This window comes from Falco peregrinus, chromosome 21 (assembly GCF_023634155.1).
Source record: "Falco peregrinus isolate bFalPer1 chromosome 21, bFalPer1.pri, whole genome shotgun sequence".
NCBI classification, from domain to species: domain Eukaryota; kingdom Metazoa; phylum Chordata; class Aves; order Falconiformes; family Falconidae; genus Falco; species Falco peregrinus.
The window spans coordinates 721,360-741,842 of NC_073742.1; the positions used below are offsets into that span (position 1 = coordinate 721,360).

The following is a 20,483-nucleotide window of genomic DNA, read 5'->3' on the forward strand; positions in this document are numbered from 1 at the left end:
AACTGGCTGCTAAAATGTCATTCGCACAGAGCAACGTGTGGAAAAAAAATAAATAAATAAATTCCTCCAGGACACATCAAAGTAATTCCACTACTGTTCAGGCTCCCAAGGTACTTTCACCCGTTAAAGCCATCGCAAGGCCTCACGGCCCATTTCTCTCCTTGTACCACCACCACTCCAGAAAAGCAGAGGAAATGTGATGGAGACAGCACACTGGGTGAGCTACAGAGCCCCTGATACCATCTCCTAAACACGAAGAGTGTGAGCATGGGAAGGACTAGAAAGGCACTCCACTTACCGTTTAGCTGCTTTCTTGCCAATGAGGTGTCGGTGGAATTGGTGGTCAGCCTTGGTTATTGCGTAATCCGTCCCGTGGATCTAAAAAGAATTATATCTTTTATATCTATCTATCTATGTATGTATGTACATTATTTTATATTAGAATATATAGGGCCAGGTAGGACAGGCCACCGCTTCTGTCTCGTGCCCTAAGTAACTGCCTACTGCCAGTATTGGCACTGACTCACCAGCGGTCAGCTACAAGCACTTCTGCTCTTCAGCAGAGCACAAGCATTCCTCTGCTTTGAGAAGAGAGCATTGTGCTCATGAAACATTGAAAAGACTGACTTCTATGCCTCTCCAGCTATAACCAAGAGAATCCTTCCTTCTCCGCACCAAAAAAATTAATGCTGACTTTTCAAGGATGCTATGGATGAGGTTCATAACCAAGGGGTGTCATCCACCTGGCCACACAATTTGTCTCCTGCAAGTTCGATTAAGCATGCCAAGACATCCTATGGATGTGACAAACACCTCATCACCTCTGCTCTGTTGCCCCTTCTTCCCCCAGTTCCTGTTCTCCTTCATAATACCTAGTTGTTCTCTCATTATGAATCCTCCCTTCCCCTTATCAGTGTCAATGGAATCATCGTTCCATGGACAATGAGTCGTCCCGTTCCCCCGCTTGGTCCGAGAGTATTACCTCTGTTCAGTGGCTTGATCCAGGGTGATAGTGCTCGTTCTAGGCGCTGTAAAGAGCGAAATCTATATCCTATGTCCTGATTTTGGGTAGCTAACATTAAGGCAAAACAGTCATCCTCACACAGTTTTTATTTCATTCTGTAGCGTCGGTGTCGGTATCAGCTGCCTGCGGTAAAGGTTCACGGAAAGGTCTGACATTCTTCGCTGGGATCCATCTAGGTCCTTTTTCTGTAGAGACACAAGCATAACCTTTTCCCCGTGTAACAAGAGGATATGGTCCCATAATTTTACCTGTTTCTGCATCTCGGACCGATACCGGGCCTTTAACCCGTGCCTCGACGAAGGTAGCTGCAGTGAAACGTCGACCTATCGGTGGGCCGTTATCTATTCAAGAACAATTCAAAAAATTAAAAACATACAACGCTTTCTGTAACCGTTCCTCGGGAATAGCCATGCCCATTCCCCCTTTTTGTTGTTGTCATAAACGTTTCAGAGACCGATGAGACCCTTCAATGAGAGATCGACCGGTGGCGGAATGAGCAATGCCGGTAATATGAGTTCTACCCCATAGGGCAAAAGAGGTTTTTACAGTTGTTGAAACGTAAAGATAACGACAGATAACGGTCCAGCTTAAGGGGATACCTAAAGCAGCAAAAGCACGCATTAAATGTCTACGAACAGCTCGTGCCTTTTCTCCTGTGTGACACGAGGCAACCAAGGCACCTGAAAATGTATCAATGGAAGAGTGGATATATTTAAGGCTACCAAATTCAGAATCATGCGTGACATCTGTTTGCCATAACGGTAGGCTTTGTAATCCTCTAGGATTAACTCCTGCAGCAACTGATGGGAAAGAATGTTTTTGACAATCGGGACAGACAGCAATAATACTTGATGCTTGTTGAGCAGCAAGGCCAAACTGTCGCTTAAGAGCTCCAGCGTTTCGATGGAAAAAAAGAGTGACTTCGCTTAGCTTGTGCAATACGGTCTGGCAGTACTTGAACTGGTCACGGCAATAGGTCAGCTCGTTGAATGCCTTCTGCAAGAAAACCAGGTAGCGAGGTATGAGACCTAATATGCATAACAAAATAAGGCGCAGATCGAGAGTCCAAAAGGAAAATAAGTTCCTGTAACAGGGCAAAGGGTTGTGAATGCGAAACACTCCGCAGCACAGAAGCTTCAGCTCGTGGAACAATACCTGCAACATAAGCAGAATCAGTAACAAGGTGGAGTGGTACATTCCATTCTCGGAAAACACGAACAACTGCATTCAGTTCTCCTGTTTGAGGTGAACCGGAGACCGTCTCTATGTCCGAATCCCATTGTCTCCGTTGAAAACCTTAGGAAGACAGGAATTGAACCTGCACAGAAGAGATCAAAGCGCTCCATACTCCCCTTATATTACTTCCCAGTAGGGTCAGCTAAACAAAAGCTATCGGGCCCATACCCCGAAAATGATGGTTTAACCTCTTCCTCTACTAAATGAGCCCCGTCACAAAACTAACGTTCTCCTTAAGCCTTCTACTAGGAACAACCATCACAATTTCAAGCAACCACTGACTGCTAGCCTGGCCTGGCCTAGAAATCAACACCCTTGCCATTATCCCCTTCCTTTCAAAATCACACCACCCTCGAGCTATGGAAGCTGCGATCAAATACTTTCTCGTCCAAGCAACCGCCTCCGCATTAATCCTCTTCTCAAGCACAATCAACGCACAGTTCACCGGACAATGAGACATTCCGCGACTAAGCCACCCAACAGCCTCCCTACTACTAACTACAGCAGTCGCAATAAAACTAGGCCTAGTACCCTTTCACTTCTGATGTCCAGAGGTCATACGAGGCTCACCTATAACCACTGCCCTACTCGTCTCTACATGAATAAAACTCCCCCCACTCACTCTTCTTTTCTTAACTGCCCCCTCACTGAACCCACTCCTACTGACAACCGTGGCCATTGCATCCGCAGCCATCGGAGGGCCAACAGGACTCAACCAAACACAAATCCGAAAAGTCCTAGCTTTCTCATCGATCGCCCACCTAGGCTGAATAACCATCATCCTCATATACAACCCCAAGCTAACATTAATAACCTTCTACCCATACTCCTTAAGAACCGCCTCCATTTTCTTAGCCCTCAACACAACCAACTCCTCAAAACTATCCACAATAATAACCTCCTGAACAAAAATACCATCACTAAACGCATCCTTGACGCTAGCACTACTATCCCTAGCCGGCCTGCCCCCACTCACTGGCTTTTTACCAAAATGACTCATTATCCAGGAACTAACTAAGCAAGAGATATCAACCGCAGCCATAATTATTTCAATACTCTCCCTACTAGGTTTATTTTTCTACCTACGCCTTGCATATTGCTCCACAATCACACTCCCACCAAACACTACAAGCTTCATAAAACAATGATACAATAACAAATCCACAGGCACACCAATTGCTACCTTAATTTCTCTGTCAGTCCTCCTTCTCCCCCCTTCTCCCGCAATCCTGACCGTTACCTAAGAAACTTAGGATCCCCTGCCTACCAAACCGAAGGCCTTCAAAGCCTTAACTAAGAGTTAAATCCTCTTAGTTTCTGCCCACACCACTAAGGCCCGCAGGACACTAAACCTGCACCATCTAAATGCAACTCAGATACTCTAATTCAGCTAGGGCCTCCACGATAAGCCTAGACAGACGGGCCTCGATCCCATAAACTTCTAATTAACAGCTAGACGCTCAAACCAACGAGCTTCTGTCTACCAGACTCCGGCACACTCTCAGCGTATATCAATGAGTTTGCAACTCAACATGAACTTCACCACAGAGTCGATAAGAAGGGGAATTCAACCTCTGTAAAAAGGACTACAGCCTAACGCCTAAACACTCAGCCATCTGACCCGTGACCTTCATCAACCGATGACTAGTTTCAACAAACCACAATGACATCGGCACCCTATAGCTACTCTTCGGAGCATGGGCAGGCATAGCCGAGTACCGCCCTCAGCCTCCTTATTCGAGCAGAACTTGGCCAACCAGGAACTCTCCTAGGAGACGACCAAATCTACAATGTCATCATCACCGCCCATGCCTTCGTAAGAATCTTCTTCACAGTTATAGCCATTATAATCGAAGGGTTTGGAAACTGACTAGTCCCCCTTATAATTGGAGCCCCAGACATAGCATTCCCCCGCATAAACAACATCAGTTTCTGAACTACTTCCTCCGTCCTTCCTACTGCTCCTAGCGTCCTCCACAGTAGAAGCTGGAGTCGGAACAGGATGAACCATATACCCGCCCCTAGCAGGCAACCTAGCCCATGCTGGCGCCTCAGTAGACCTAGCCATCTTCTCCCTACACCTCGCAGGTGTGTCTTCCATCTTAGGGGCCATCAACTTTAACACAACAGCCATTAACATAACCCCCCCTGCCTTATCGCAATATCCAACTCCCCTATTCGTATGATCCGTACTCCTATTGCCCTCACTTCCAGTCCTGGCCGCCGGCATCACCATACTACTGACCGACCGAAACCTAAACACTACATTCTTTGACCCCGCTGGAGGGGGAGACCCCATTCTCTACCAGCACCTGTTCTGATTCTTTGGCCACCAGGAAGTTTACATCTTAATCCTTCCCGGCTTTGGAATCATCTCACATGTTGTAACGTATTACGCAGGCAAAAAAGAACCATTCGGCTACATAGGAATAGTCTGAGCTATACTATCGATTGGATTCCTGGGCTTTGTCGTATGAGCCCACCACATATTCACTGTCGGAATAGACGTAGACAGCCGAGCATACTTCATCTCCGCCACTATAATCATCGCCATCCCATCCGGCATTCAGGTATTCAGCTGACTAGCCACGCCACACGGAGGCACCATCAAATGAGATCCACCGATACTGTGAGCCTTGGGCTTCATCTTCCTCTTCACACTTGCCAATGAGGTGTCGGTGGAATTGGTGGTCAGCCTTGATTACTGCGTAATCCGTCCCGTGGATCTAAAAAGAATTTTATATATATATAATATTGTACGCACATACATACATATATATATTATATAGGGCCAGGTAGGACAGGCCACCGCTTCTGTCTCGTGCCCTAAGTAACTGCCTACTGCCAGTATTGGCACTGACTCACCAGCGGTCAGCTACAAGCACTTCTGCTCTTCAGCAGAGCACAAGCATTCCTCTGCTTTGAGAAGAGAGCATTGTGCTCATGAAACACTGAAAAGACTGACTTCTATGCCTCTCCAGCTATAACCAAGAGAATCCTTCCTTCTCCGCACCAAAAAAAATTAATGCTGACTTTTCAAGGATGCTATGGATGAGTTTCATAACCAAGGGGTGTCATCCACCTGGCCACACAATTTGTCTCCTGCAAGTTCGATTAAGCATGCCAAGACATCCTATGGATGTGACAAACACCTCATCACCTCTGCTCTGTTGCCCCTTCTTACCCCAGTTTCTTACTGGAACTAGTAACTCCAGCTCACCAGTTCCTTGAGCATGGCTTCAATCGGTTCCTGAGCCACATGCACGTCTTCTGTAGGTCCTTCCAAAGTGATGTTATCCTGTGGCGAGCAGCCTCACAGTTTGCCCTCTTGCCTGTGATAACAATTGTCTCCGAGTTGCTGTTCTTTGCTGGGAGATCAATTTTGGTGTTGCTTTCTTTACGGATCTGCCACAAAGGGAAAAAAAAAAAATCATCTCAGAAGCGTCCCATGTCAGAAGAAAAACCCTCGCAGGCTATATTGGACACCACCAATGGGCAGGAGAGAGCATCCAGTGGGATTTTGCTGCAGGCAGTGATCATCACGAGCACTTGAGTTAGGAGCAATATCTCACCTTCTTGATGTTGGCACCTCCTTTCCCTACGATGTTCTTGTGGAACTGTTTGCAGATGGGGACAGAAATAGAAAAGCTGTTTTCAACCTAAGGGAGAAAGGAAGGGAGAACTGAAGATTACACTGTCGTGGCAAGGGAGGCCTGACTTCAGGAACTCTGATAAACGAGCTTTTGAAAAGAGGCTTAGACCCAAGGAAGTTCTCTATACGAGGGACTTGTAAGACTAAACAAAGGCAAGGACGTTCCCCTATAACCTTCCCATAACAGGTACTACCCCCTGCCTCCATTCAGCCAAAAGAGCGTCGACAGCTCCCTCCTCTTGAGGTGTTTTAGCTCTACCCAAGCCAGTAGAGCTCTGCTTTGCCCCAGGGTTATCCAGGCACGTAGGAGGGAAGTGCAGGCAGAAGACCTCCTTACCAGGTCTGCCACCGTCTTTTGCATGTACTCGGTGCACTTCTCCCCCTCGTTTTTGGGACCTCGGAGTTGGACGATGTCACTCTTGTGTGCAGGGTCTGGGAAGTTGATGATAACCTGCAGGAGCGGTCATTTATAGTTAGCTCAAGCAAAAGCAAGAACCCTTGTGTCAGACACATGCAAAGGTTGGGGGGATCCTACACATGCCCTTTTCCCATTCAGAAAAGGGGAACCGTGTTAGCGGCCTCTGGCTAAAAGAACTATCTTCTCAGACACTTGCGCTACAGAGCCACTAAAGTTACGACTTCTGTGACGACAGGCCTACTACCCATGTAGGAAATAACCCCTCTGGATTCCTCCTCTCCTACCAAGCCTTACCTCTGGGAATTGCTCCCGGATTTCCCAGACCCGCTCAGCCTTCTGCCCAATGATGGTCCGGTGGAATTTCTGCTCAACGATTAGGTCTGCAGCGTGTTGATTTTCCTGACGGGAACAGAGGGCACATTGAGTGTTCAGCCGGAGAGCCATCTACTTTGACTTAGCGGTTTGCTGCCCGACGGTTTACTTGCCAGCACTGTCCCTCTTTTCTCCAGACCAAATTCACTCTGCGTTGACAGAGAAGGGCTACCCGAGGGAACAGGGGAAGACATTTGTGAAGAGGAACTTGCACTTGTCATGAGATCCAAGTGCTCCGTGGGCAAGGGGCACACACTCGCACCAGAAGGTTACAAGGGAACACGAGAGCCCAAACCCTGCAGTCTCCCAAACATCACGTCCTACCCACTCACCATACGGGAAGCGAGTTCCAGCAGCTCTTTCTTGGCCTGTGGGACCCCCTGTGGGTCTCCTTCAATTCTGATCGGGTTGCTCTTCTCGTTGTCCGGGGGAATGCGCACAGACACCTTGTACAGATCCTTCATCCTGTTAACTTCGAGGCAAGGACTGTGGTGACGCCGTCTGCTAGGCAAAGACCTGGAAGCAAGGCACCTTGATTATCGCTGCTCAGAGGCTGTTGAAGAAGTAAAGCCGCCTCTGGGAAGGGCTCAGTGGGGTAGGGTTGAGCCAGGGGAAATTGCCTCTTCCCCCTGGAGTTCAGCGAGAGCAGGCCTGTGCCACACGAGAGCCTGTCCAAGTAAATACCGTGGCATCTACAGAGCCCATTGTTCCCTTGTCAGAGCGAGGCGTGTTTCTTCCCCAAACAGTATCACATTTAGAGCAGAGGATAATCGTTCCTTTCTACCCCAAACTCTTGGCTGGGGACACGTTGCAGTGCTATCAAACTAGCAGACCGCAACAAGGCTTTAGCGTTGGCCATATTCTACTGCCGGTGCTGTAGCACCTTCCTCCAGAGGCCAGACCACACTGCTCCTCCTCCAGCTGACACCCTCTCCCACAAGCCACAGGGCTATTTAACCCCTTAGCGGGAACCAGCTACACCTGCACGTCGTCCATGTCAATCAACCCACTGCCTCTGAGGCAAGGCCACAGCTGCGTGTTATCAATGCTAATCAACCCACCGCCTTCATTCCTCTACAGGGAGAAGCTCACCAAGCACATTTCCACCACCCACAACTGGCTGCTAAAATGTCATTCGCACAGAGCAATGTGTGGAAAAAAAATAAATAAATAAATTCCTCCAGGACACATCAAAGTAATTCCACTACTGTTCAGGCTCCCAAGGTACTTTCACCCGTTAAAGCCATCGCAAGGCCTGACGGCCCATTTCTCTCCTTGTACCACCACCACTCCAGAAAAGCAGAGGAAATGTGATGGAGACAGCACACGGGGTGAGCTACAGAGCCCCTGATACCATCTCCTAAACACGAAGAGTGTGAGCATGGGAAGGACTAGAAAGGCACTCCACTTACCGTTTAGCTGCTTTCTTGCCAATGAGGTGTCGGTGGAATTGGTGGTCAGCCTTGGTTATTGCGTAATCCGTCCCGTGGATCTAAAAAGAATTATATTTTTTATATCTATCTATCTATGTATGTATGTACATTATTTTATATTAGAATATATAGGGCCAGGTAGGACAGGCCACCGCTTCTGTCTCGTGCCCTAAGTAACTGCCTACTGCCAGTATTGGCACTGACTCACCAGCGGTCAGCTACAAGCACTTCTGCTCTTCAGCAGAGCACAAGCATTCCTCTGCTTTGAGAAGAGAGCATTGTGCTCATGAAACATTGAAAAGACTGACTTCTATGCCTCTCCAGCTATAACCAAGAGAATCCTTCCTTCTCCGCACCAAAAAAATTAATGCTGACTTTTCAAGGATGCTATGGATGAGTTTCATAACCAAGGGGCGTCATCCACCTGGCCACACAATTTGTCTCCTGCAAGTTCGATTAAGCATGCCAAGACATCCTATGGATGTGACAAACACCTCATCACCTCTGCTCTGTTGCCCCTTCTTCCCCCAGTTTCTTACTGGAACTAGTAACTCCAGCTCACCAGTTCCTTGAGCATGGCTTCAATCGGTTCCTGAGCCACACGCACATCTTCTGTAGGTCCTTCCAAAGTGATGTTATCCTGTGGCGAGCAGCCTCACAGTTTGCCCTCTTGCCTGTGATAACAATTGTCGCCGAGTTGCTGTTCTTTGCTGGGAGATCAATTTTGGTGTTGCTTTCTTTACGGATCTGCCACAAAGGGAAAAAAAAAAAAAAATCATCTCAGAAGTGTCCCATGTCAGAAGAAAAACCCTCGCAGGCTATATTGGACACCACCAATGGGCAGGAGAGAGCATCCAGTGGGATTTTGCTGCAGGCAGTGATCATCACGAGCACTTGAGTTAGGAGCAATATCTCACCTTCTTGATGTTGGCACCTCCTTTCCCTACGATGTTCTTGTGGAACTGTTTGCAGATGGGGACAGAAATAGAAAAGCTGTTTTCAACCTAAGGGAGAAAGGAAGGGAGAACTGAAGATTACACTGTCGTGGCAAGGGAGGCCCGACTTCAGGAACTCGGATAAACGAGCTTTTGAAAAGAGGCTTAGACCCAAGGAAGTTCTCTATACGAGGGACTTGTAAGACTAAACAAAGGCAAGGACGTTCCCCTATAGCCTTCCCATAACAGGTACTACCCCCTGCCTCCATTCAGCCAAAAGAGCGTCGACAGCTCCCTCCTCTTGAGGTGTTTTAGCTCTACCCAAGCCAGTAGAGCTCTGCTTTGCCCCAGGGTTATCCAGGCACGTAGGAGGGAAGTGCAGGCAGAAGACCTCCTTACCAGGTCTGCCACCGTCTTTGGCATGTACTCGGTGCACTTCTCCACCTCGTTTTTGGGACCTCGGAGTTGGACGATGTCACTCTTGTGTGCAGGGTCTGGGAAGTTGATGATAACCTGCAGGAGCGGTCATTTATAGTTAGCTCAAGCAAAAGCAAGAACCCTTGTGTCAGACACATGCAAAGGTTGGGGGGATCCTACACATGCCCTTTTCCCATTCAGAAAAGGGGAACCGTGTTAGCGGCCTCTGGCTAAAAGAACTATCTTCTCAGACACTTGCGCTACAGAGCCACTAAAGTTACGACTTCTGTGACGACAGGCCTACTACCCATGTAGGAAAGAACCCCTCTGGATTCCTCCTCTCCTACAAAGCCCGACCTCTGGGAATTGCTCCCGGATTTCCCAGACCCGCTCAGCCTTCTGCCCAGTGATGGTCCGGTGGAATTTCTGCTCAACGATTAGGTCCGCAGCGTGTTCATTTTCCTGACGGGAACAGAGGGCACACTGAGTGTTCAGCCGGAGAGCCATCTACTTTGACTTAGCGGTTTGCTGCCCGACGGTTTACTTGCCAGCACTGTCCCTCTTTTCTCCAGACCAAATTCACTCTGCGTTGACAGAGAAGGGCTACCCGAGGGAACAGGGGAAGACATTTGTGAAGAGGAACTTGCACTTGTCATGAGATCCAAGTGCTCCGTGGGCAAGGGGCACACACTCGCACCAGAAGGTTACAAGGGAACACGAGAGCCCAAACCCTGCAGTCTCCCAAACATCACGTCCTACCCACTCACCATACGGGAAGCGAGTTCCAGCAGCTCTTTCTTGGCCTGTGGGACCCCCTGTGGGTCTCCTTCAATTCTGATCGGGTTGCTCTTCTCGTTGTCCGGGGGAATGCGCACAGACACCTTGTACAGATCCTTCATCCTGTTCACTTTGAGGCAAGGACTGTGGTGACGCCGTCTGCTAGGCAAAGACCTGGAAGCAAGGCACCTTGATTATCGCTGCTCAGAGGCTGTTGAAGAAGTAAAGCCGCCTCTGGGAAGGGCTCAGTGGGGTAGGGTTGAGCCAGGGGAAATTGCCTCTTCCCCCTGGAGTTCAGCGAGAGCAGACCTGTGCCACACGAGAGCCTGTCCAAGTAAATACCGTGGCATCTACAGAGCCCATTGTTCCCTTGTCAGAGCGAGGCGTGTTTCTTCCCCAAACAGTATCACATTTAGAGCAGAGGATAATCGTTCCTTTCTACCCCAAACTCTTGGCTGGGGACACGTTGCAGTGCTATCAAACTAGCAGACCGCAACAAGGCTTTAGCGTTGGCCATATTCTACTGCCGGTGCTGTAGCACCTTCCTCCAGAGGCCAGACCACACTGCTCCTCCTCCAGCTGACACCCTCTCCCACAAGCCACAGGGCTATTTAACCCCTTAGCGGGAACCAGCTACACCTGCACATCGTCCATGTCAATCAACCCACTGCCTCTGAGGCAAGGCCACAGCTGCGTGTTATCAATGCTAATCAACCCACCGCCTTCATTCCTCTACAGGGAGAAGCTCACCAAGCACATTTCCACCACCCACAACTGGCTGCTAAAATGTCATTCGCACAGAGCAACGTGTGGAAAAAAAAAAAAAAAATAAATTCCTCCAAGACACATCAAAGTAATTCCACTACTGCTCAGGCTCCCAAGGTACTTTCACCCGTTAAAGCCATCGCAAGGCCTGACGGCCCATTTCTCTCCTTGTACCACCACCACTCCAGAAAAGCAGAGGAAATGTGATGGAGACAGCACACGGGGTGAGCTACAGAGCCCCTGATACCATCTACTAAACACGAAGAGTGTGAGCATGGGAAGGACTAGAAAGGCACTCCACTTACCGTTTAGCTGCTTTCTTGCCAATGAGGTGTCGGTGGAATTGGTGGTCAGCCTTGGTTATTGCGTAATCCGTCCCGTGGATCTAAAAAGAATTATATTTTTTATATCTATCTATATATGTATGTATGTACATTATTTTATATTATAATATATAGGGCCAGGTAGGACAGGCCACCGCTTCTGTCTCGTGCCCTAAGTAACTGCCTACTGCCAGTATTGGCACTGACTCACCAGCGGTCAGCTACAAGCACTTCTGCTCTTCAGCAGAGCACAAGCATTCCTCTGCTTTGAGAAGAGAGCATTGTGCTCATGAAACATTGAAAAGACTGACTTCTATGCCTCTCCAGCTATAACCAAGAGAATCCTTCCTTCTCCGCACCAAAAAAATTAATGCTGACTTTTCAAGGATGCTATGGATGAGGTTCATAACCAAGGGGTGTCATCCACCTGGCCACACAATTTGTCTCCTGCAAGTTCGATTAAGCATGCCAAGACATCCTATGGATGTGACAAACACCTCATCACCTCTGCTCTGTTGCCCCTTCTTCCCCCAGTTTCTTACTGGAACTAGTAACTCCAGCTCACCAGTTCCTTGAGCATGGCTTCAATCGGTTCCTGAGCCACATGCACATCTTCTGTAGGTCCTTCCAAAGTGATGTTATCCTGTGGCGAGCAGCCTCACAGTTTGCCCTCTTGCCTGTGATAACAATTGTCGCCGAGTTGCTGTTCTTTGCTGGGAGATCAATTTTGGTGTTGCTTTCTTTACGGATCTGCCACAAAGGAAAAAAAAAAAAAAAATCATCTCAGAAGTGTCCCATGTCAGAAGAAAAACCCTCGCAGGCTATATTGGACATCACCAATGGGCAGGAGAGAGCATCCAGTGGGATTTTGCTGCAGGCAGTGATCATCACGAGCACTTGAGTTAGGAGCAATATCTCACCTTCTTGATGTTGGCACCTCCTTTCCCTACGATGTTCTTGTGGAACTGTTTGCAGATGGGGACAGAAATAGAAAAGCTGTTTTCAACCTAAGGGAGGCAGGAAGGGAGAACTGAAGATTACACTGTCGTGGCAAGGGAGGCCCGACTTCAGGAACTCTGATAAACGAGCTTTTGAAAAGAGGCTTAGACCCAAGGAAGTTCTCTATACGAGGGACTTGTAAGACTAAACAAAGGCAAGGACGTTCCCCTATAGCCTTCCCATAACAGGTACTACCCCCTGCCTCCATTCAGCCAAAAGAGCGTCGACAGCTCCCTCCTCTTGAGGTGTTTTAGCTCTACCCAAGCCAGTAGAGCTCTGCTTTGCCCCAGGGTTATCCAGGCACGTAGGAGGGAAGTGCAGGCAGAAGACCTCCTTACCAGGTCTGCCACCGTCTTTGGCATGTACTCGGTGCACTTCTCCACCTCGTTTTTGGGACCTCGGAGTTGGACGATGTCACTCTTGTGTGCAGGGTCTGGGAAGTTGATGATAACCTGCAGGAGCGGTCATTTATAGTTAGCTCAAGCAAAAGCAAGAACCCTTGTGTCAGACACATGCAAAGGTTGGGGGGACCCTACACATGCCCTTTTCCCATTCAGAAAAGGGGAACCGTGTTAGCGGCCTCTGGCTAAAAGAACTATCTTCTCAGACACTTGCGCTACAGAGCCACTAAAGTTACGACTTCTGTGACGACAGGCCTACTACCCATGTAGGAAATAACCCCTCTGGATTCCTCCTCTCCTACCAAGCCTTACCTCTGGGAATTGCTCCCGGATTTCCCAGACCCGCTCAGCCTTCTGCCCAGTGATGGTCCGGTGGAATTTCTGCTCAACGATTAGGTCCGCAGCGTGTTGATTTTCCTGACGGGAAGAGAGGGCACACTGAGTGTTCAGCCGGAGAGCCATCTACTTTGACTTAGCGGTTTGCTGCCCGACGGTTTACTTGCCAGCACTGTCCCTCTTTTCTCCAGACCAAATTCACTCTGCGTTGACAGAGAAGGGCTACCCGAGGGAACAGGGGAAGACATTTGTGAAGAGGAACTTGCACTTGTCCTGAGATCCAAGTGCTCCGTGGGCAAGGGGCACACACTCGCACCAGAAGGTTACAAGGGAACACGAGAGCCCAAACTCTGCAGTCTCCCAAACATCACATCCTACCCACTCACCATACGGGAAGCGAATTCCAGCAGCTCTTTCTTGGCCTGTGGGACCCCCTGTGGGTCTCCTTCAATTCTGATCGGGTTGCTCTTCTCGTTGTCCGGGGGAATGCGCACAGACACCTTGTACAGATCCTTCATCCTGTTCACTTCGAGGCAAGGACTGTGGTGACGCCGTCTGCTAGGCAAAGACCTGGAAGCAAGGCACCTTGATTATCGCTGCTCAGAGGCTGTTGAAGAAGTAAAGCCGCCTCTGGGAAGGGCTCAGTGGGGTAGGGTTGAGCCAGGGGAAATTGCCTCTTCCCCCTGGAGTTCAGCGAGAGCAGACCTGTGCCACACGAGAGCCTGTCCAAGTAAATACCGTGGCATCTACAGAGCCCATTGTTCCCTTGTCAGAGCGAGGCGTGTTTCTTCCCCAAACAGTATCACATTTAGAGCAGAGGATAATCGTTCCTTTCTACCCCAAACTCTTGGCTGGGGACACGTTGCAGTGCTATCAAACTAGCAGACCGCAACAAGGCTTTAGCGTTGGCCATATTCTACTGCCGGTGCTGTAGCACCTTCCTCCAGAGGCCAGACCACACTGCTCCTCCTCCAGCTGACACCCTCTCCCACAAGCCACAGGGCTATTTAACCCCTTAGCGGGAACCAGCTACACCTGCACATCGTCCATGTCAATCAACCCACTGCCTCTGAGGCAAGGCCACAGCTGCGTGTTATCAATGCTAATCAACCCACCGCCTTCATTCCTCTACAGGGAGAAGCTCACCAAGCACATTTCCACCACCCACAACTGGCTGCTAAAATGTCATTCGCACAGAGCAACGTGTGGAAAAAAAAAAAAAAAAAAAAATTCCTCCAGGACACATCAAAGTAATTCCACTACTGTTCAGGCTCCCAAGGTACTTTCACCCGTTAAAGCCATCGCAAGGCCTGACGGCCCATTTCTCTCCTTGTACCACCACCACTCCAGAAAAGCAGAGGAAATGTGATGGAGACAGCACACTGGGTGAGCTACAGAGCCCCTGATACCATCTCCTAAACACGAAGAGTGTGAGCATGGGAAGGACTAGAAAGGCACTCCACTTACCGTTTAGCTGCTTTCTTGCCAATGAGGTGTCGGTGGAATTGGTGGTCAGCCTTGATTATTGCGTAATCCGTCCCGTGGATCTAAAAAGAATTATATTTTTTATATCTATCTATATATGTATGTATGTACATTATTTTATATTAGAATATATAGGGCCAGGTAGGACAGGCCACCGCTTCTGTCTCGTGCCCTAAGTAACTGCCTACTGCCAGTATTGGCACTGACTCACCAGCGGTCAGCTACAAGCACTTCTGCTCTTCAGCAGAGCACAAGCATTCCTCTGCTTTGAGAAGAGAGCACTGTGCTCATGAAACATTGAAAAGACTTACTTCTATGCCTCTCCAGCTATAACCAAGAGTATCCTTCCTTCCCCGCACCAAAGAAATTAATGCTGACTTTTCAAGGATGCTATGGATGAGTTTCATAACCAAGGGGTGTCATCCACCTGGCCACACAATTTGTCTCCTGCAAGTTCGATTAAGCATGCCAAGACATCCTATGGATGTGACAAACACCTCATCACCTCTGCTCTGTTGCCCCTTCTTCCCCCAGCTCCTGTTCTCCTTCATAATACCTAGTTGTTCTCTCATTATGAATCCTCCCTTCCCCTTATCAGTTTCAATGGAATCATCGTTCCATGGACAATGAGTCGTCCCGTTCCCCCGCTTGGTCCGAGAGTATTACCTCTGTTCAGTGGCTTGATCCAGGGTGATAGTGCTCGTTCTAGGCGCTGTAAAAAGCGAAATCTATATCCTATGTCCTGTTTTTGGGTAGCTAACATTAATGCAAAACAGTCATCCTCACACAGTTTTTATTTCATTCTGTAGCGTCGGTGTCGGTATCAGCTGCCTGCGGTAAAGGTTCACGGAAAGGTCTGACATTCTTCGCTGGGATCCATCTAGGTCCTTTTTCTGTAGAGACACAAGCATAACCTTTTCCCCGTGTAACAAGAGGATATGGTCCCATAATTTTACCTGTTTCTGCATCTCGGACCGATACCGGGCCTTTAACCCGTGCCTCGACGGAGGTAGCTGCAGTGAAACGTCGACCTATCGGTGGGCCGTTATCTATTCAAGAACAATTCAAAAAATTAAAAACATACAACGCTTTCTGTAACCGTTCCTCGGGAATAGCCATGCCCATTCCCCCTTTTTGTTGTTGTCATAAACGTTTCAGAGACCGATGAGACCCTTCAATGAGAGATCGACCGGTGGGGGAATGAGCAATGCCGGTAATATGAGTTCTACCCCATAGGGCAAAAGAGGTTTTTACAGTTGTTGAAACGTAAAGATAACGACAGATAATGGTCCAGCTTAAGGGGATACCTAAAGCAGCAAAAGCACGCATTAAATGTCTACGAACAGCTCGTGCCTTTTCTCCTGTGTGACACGAGGCAACCAAGGCACCTGAAAATGTATCAATGGAAGAGTGGATATATTTAAGGCTACCAAATTCAGAATCATGCGTGACATCTGTTTGCCATAACGGTAGGCTTTGTAATCCTCTAGGATTAACTCCTGCAGCAACTGATGGGAAAGAATGTTTTTGACAATCGGGACAGACAGCAATAATACTTGATGCTTGTTGAGCAGCAAGGCCAAACTGTCGCTTAAGAGCTCCAGCGTTTCGATGGAAAAAAAGAGTGACTTCGCTTAGCTTGTGCAATACGGTCTGGCAGTACTTGAACTGGTCACGGCAATAGGTCAGCTCGTCGATTGCCTTCTGCAAGAAAACCAGGTAGCGAGGTATGAGACCTAATATGCATAACAAAATAAGGCGCAGATCGAGAGTCCAAAAGGAAAATAAGTTCCTGTAACAGGGCAAAGGGTTGTGAATGCGAAACACTCCGCAGCACAGAAGCTTCAGCTCGTGGAACAATACCTGCAACATAAGCAGAATCAGTAACAAGGTGGAGCGGTACATTCCATTCTCGGAAAACACGAACAACTGCATTCAGTTCTCCTGTTTGAGGTGAACCGGAGACCGTCTCTATGTCCGAATCCCATTGTCTCCGTTGAAAACCTTAGGAAGACAGGAATTGAACCTGCACAGAAGAGATCAAAGCGCTCCATACTCCCCTTATATTACTTCCCAGTAGGGTCAGCTAAACAAAAGCTATCGGGCCCATACCCCGAAAATGATGGTTTAACCTCTTCCTCTACTAAATGAGCCCCGTCACAAAACTAACGTTCTCCTTAAGCCTTCTACTAGGAACAACCATCACAATTTCAAGCAACCACTGACTGCTAGCCTGGCCTGGCCTAGAAATCAACACCCTTGCCATTATCCCCTTCCTTTCAAAATCACACCACCCTCGAGCTATGGAAGCTGCGATCAAATACTTTCTCGTCCAAGCAACCGCCTCCGCATTAATCCTCTTCTCAAGCACAATCAACGCACAGTTCACCGGACAATGAGACATTCCGCGACTAAGCCACCCAACAGCCTCCCTACTACTAACTACAGCAGTCGCAATAAAACTAGGCCTAGTACCCTTTCACTTCTGATGTCCAGAGGTCATACGAGGCTCACCTATAACCACTGCCCTACTCGTCTCTACATGAATAAAAGTCCCCCCACTCACTCTTCTTTTCTTAACTGCCCCCTCACTGAACCCACTCCTACTGACAACCGTGGCCATTGCATCCGCAGCCATCGGAGGGCCAACAGGACTCAACCAAACACAAATCCGAAAAGTCCTAGCTTTCTCATCGATCGCCCACCTAGGCTGAATAACCATCATCCTCATATACAACCCCAAGCTAACATTAATAACCTTCTACCTATACTCCTTAAGAACCGCCTCCATTTTCTTAGCCCTCAACACAACCAACTCCTCAAAACTATCCACAATAATAACCTCCTGAACAAAAATACCATCACTAAACGCATCCTTGACGCTAGCACTACTATCCCTAGCCGGCCTGCCCCCACTCACTGGCTTTTTACCAAAATGACTCATTATCCAGGAACTAACTAAGCAAGAGATATCAACCGCAGCCATAATTATTTCAATACTCTCCCTACTAGGTTTATTTTTCTACCTACGCCTTGCATATTGCTCCACAATCACACTCCCACCAAACACTACAAGCTTCATAAAACAATGATACAATAACAAATCCACAGGCACACCAATTGCTACCTTAATTTCTCTGTCAGTCCTCCTTCTCCCCCCTTCTCCCGCAATCCTGACCGTTACCTAAGAAACTTAGGATCCCCTGCCTACCAAACCGAAGGCCTTCAAAGCCTTAACTAAGAGTTAAATCCTCTTAGTTTCTGCCCACACCACTAAGGCCCGCAGGACACTAAACCTGCACCATCTAAATGCAACTCAGATACTCTAATGCAGCTAGGGCCTCCACGATAAGCCTAGACAGACGGGCCTCGATCCCATAAACTTCTAATTAACAGCTAGACGCTCAAACCAACGAGCTTCTGTCTACCAGACTCCGGCACACTCTCAGCGTACATCAATGAGTTTGCAACTCAACATGAACTTCACCACAGAGTCGATAAGAAGAGGAATTCAACCTCTGTAAAAAGGACTACAGCCTAACGCCTAAACACTCAGCCATCTGACCCGTGACCTTCATCAACCGATGACTATTTTCAACAAACCACAATGACATCGGCACCCTATAGCTACTCTTCGGAGCATGGGCAGGCATAGCCGAGTACCGCCCTCAGCCTCCTTATTCGAGCAGAACTTGGCCAACCAGGAACTCTCCTAGGAGACGACCAAATCTACAATGTCATCATCACCGCCCATGCCTTCGTAAGAATCTTCTTCACAGTTATAGCCATTATAATCGAAGGGTTTGGAAACTGACTAGTCCCCCTTATAATTGGAGCCCCAGACATAGCATTCCCCCGCATAAACAACATCAGTTTCTGAACTACTTCCTCCGTCCTTCCTACTGCTCCTAGCGTCCTCCACAGTAGAAGCTGGAGTCGGAACAGGATGAACCATATACCCGCCCCTAGCAGGCAACCTAGCCCATGCTGGCGCCTCAGTAGACCTAGCCATCTTCTCCCTACACCTCGCAGGTGTGTCTTCCATCTTAGGGGCCATCAACTTTAACACAACAGCCATTAACATAACCCCCCCTGCCTTATCGCAATATCCAACTCCCCTATTCGTATGATCCGTACTCCTATTGCCCTCACTTCCAGTCCTGGCCGCCGGCATCACCATACTACTGACCGACCGAAACCTAAACACTACATTCTTTGACCCCGCTGGAGGGGGAGACCCCATTCTCTACCAGCACCTGTTCTGATTCTTTGGCCACCAGGAAGTTTACATCTTAATCCTTCCCGGCTTTGGAATCATCTCACATGTTGTAACGTATTACGCAGGCAAAAAAGAACCATTCGGCTACATAGGAATAGTCTGAGCTATACTATCGATTGGATTCCTGGGCTTTGTCATATGAGCCCACCACATATTCACTGTAGGAATAGACGTAGACAGCCGAGCATACTTCATCTCCGCCACTATAATCATCGCCATCCCATCCGGCATTCAGGTATTCAGCTGACTAGCCACACCACACGGAGGCACCATCAAATGAGATCCACCGATACTGTGAGCCTTGGGCTTCATCTTCCTCTTCACACTTGCCAATGAGGTGTCGGTGGAATTGGTGGTCAGCCTTGATTACTGCGTAATCCATCCCGTGGATCTAAAAAGAATTTTATATATATATAATATTGTACGCACATACATACATATATATATTATATAGGGCCAGGTAGGACAGGCCACCGCTTCTGTCTCGTGCCCTAAGTAACTGCCTACTGCCAGTATTGGCACTGACTCACCAGCGGTCAGCTACAAGCACTTCTGCTCTTCAGCAGAGCACAAGCATTCCTCTGCTTTGAGAAGAGAGCATTGTGCTCATGAAACACTGAAAAGACTGACTTCTATGCCTCTCCAGCTATAACCAAGAGAATCCTTCCTTCTCCGCACCAAAAAAATTAATGCTGACTTTTCAAGGATGCTATGGATGAGTTTCATAACCAAGGGGTGTCATCCACCTGGCCACACAATTTGTCTCCTGCAAGTTCGATTAAGCATGCCAAGACATCCTATGGATGTGACAAACACCTCATCACCTCTGCTCTGTTGCCCCTTCTTCCCCCAGCTCCTGTTCTCCTTCATAATACCTAGTTGTTCTCTCATTATGAATCCTCCCTTCCCCTTATCAGTTTCAATGGAATCATCGTTCCATGGACAATGAGTCGTCCCGTTCCCCCGCTTGGTCCGAGAGTATTACCTCTGTTCAGTGGCTTGATCCAGGGTGATAGTGCTCGTTCTAGGCGCTGTAAAAAGCGAAATCTATATCCTATGTCCTGATTTTGGGTAGCTAACATTAATGCAAAACAGTAATCCTCACACAGTTTTTATTTCATTCTGTAGCGTCGGTGTCGGTATCAGCTGCCTGCGGTAAAGGTTCACGGAAAGGTCTGACATTCTTCGCTGGGATCCATCTAGGTCCTTTTTCTGTAGAGACACAAGCATAACCTTTTCCCCGTGTAACAAGAGGTTATGGTCCCATAATTTTACCTGTTTCTGCATCTCGGACCGATACCGGGCCTTTAACCCGTGCCTCGACGGAGGTAGCTGCAGTGAAACGTCGACCTATCGGTGGGCCGTTATCTATTCAAGAACAATTCAAAAAATTAAAAACATACAACGCTTTCTGTAACCGTTCCTCGGGAATAGCCATGCCCATTCCCCCTTTTTGTTGTTGTCATAAACGTTTCAGAGACCGATGAGACCCTTCAATGAGAGATCGACCGGTGGGGGAATGAGCAATGCCGGTAATATGAGTTCTACCCCATAGGGCAAAAGAGGTTTTTACAGTTGTTGAAACGTAAAGATAAAGACCGATAACGGTCCAGCTTAAGGGGATACCTAAA

The 20,483-nt window shown here is 48.2% G+C and overlaps 2 pseudogenes; both read left to right on the forward strand.

Moving 5' to 3' along the window:
• The first annotated feature begins 2,463 nt into the window (after positions 1-2,463).
• On the forward strand, positions 2,464-3,504 carry LOC129782976 (NADH-ubiquinone oxidoreductase chain 2-like; annotated as a pseudogene).
• A 13,216-nt stretch (positions 3,505-16,720) lies between these two features.
• On the forward strand, positions 16,721-17,761 carry LOC129782997 (NADH-ubiquinone oxidoreductase chain 2-like; annotated as a pseudogene).
• The last annotated feature ends 2,722 nt before the right edge of the window (positions 17,762-20,483 follow it).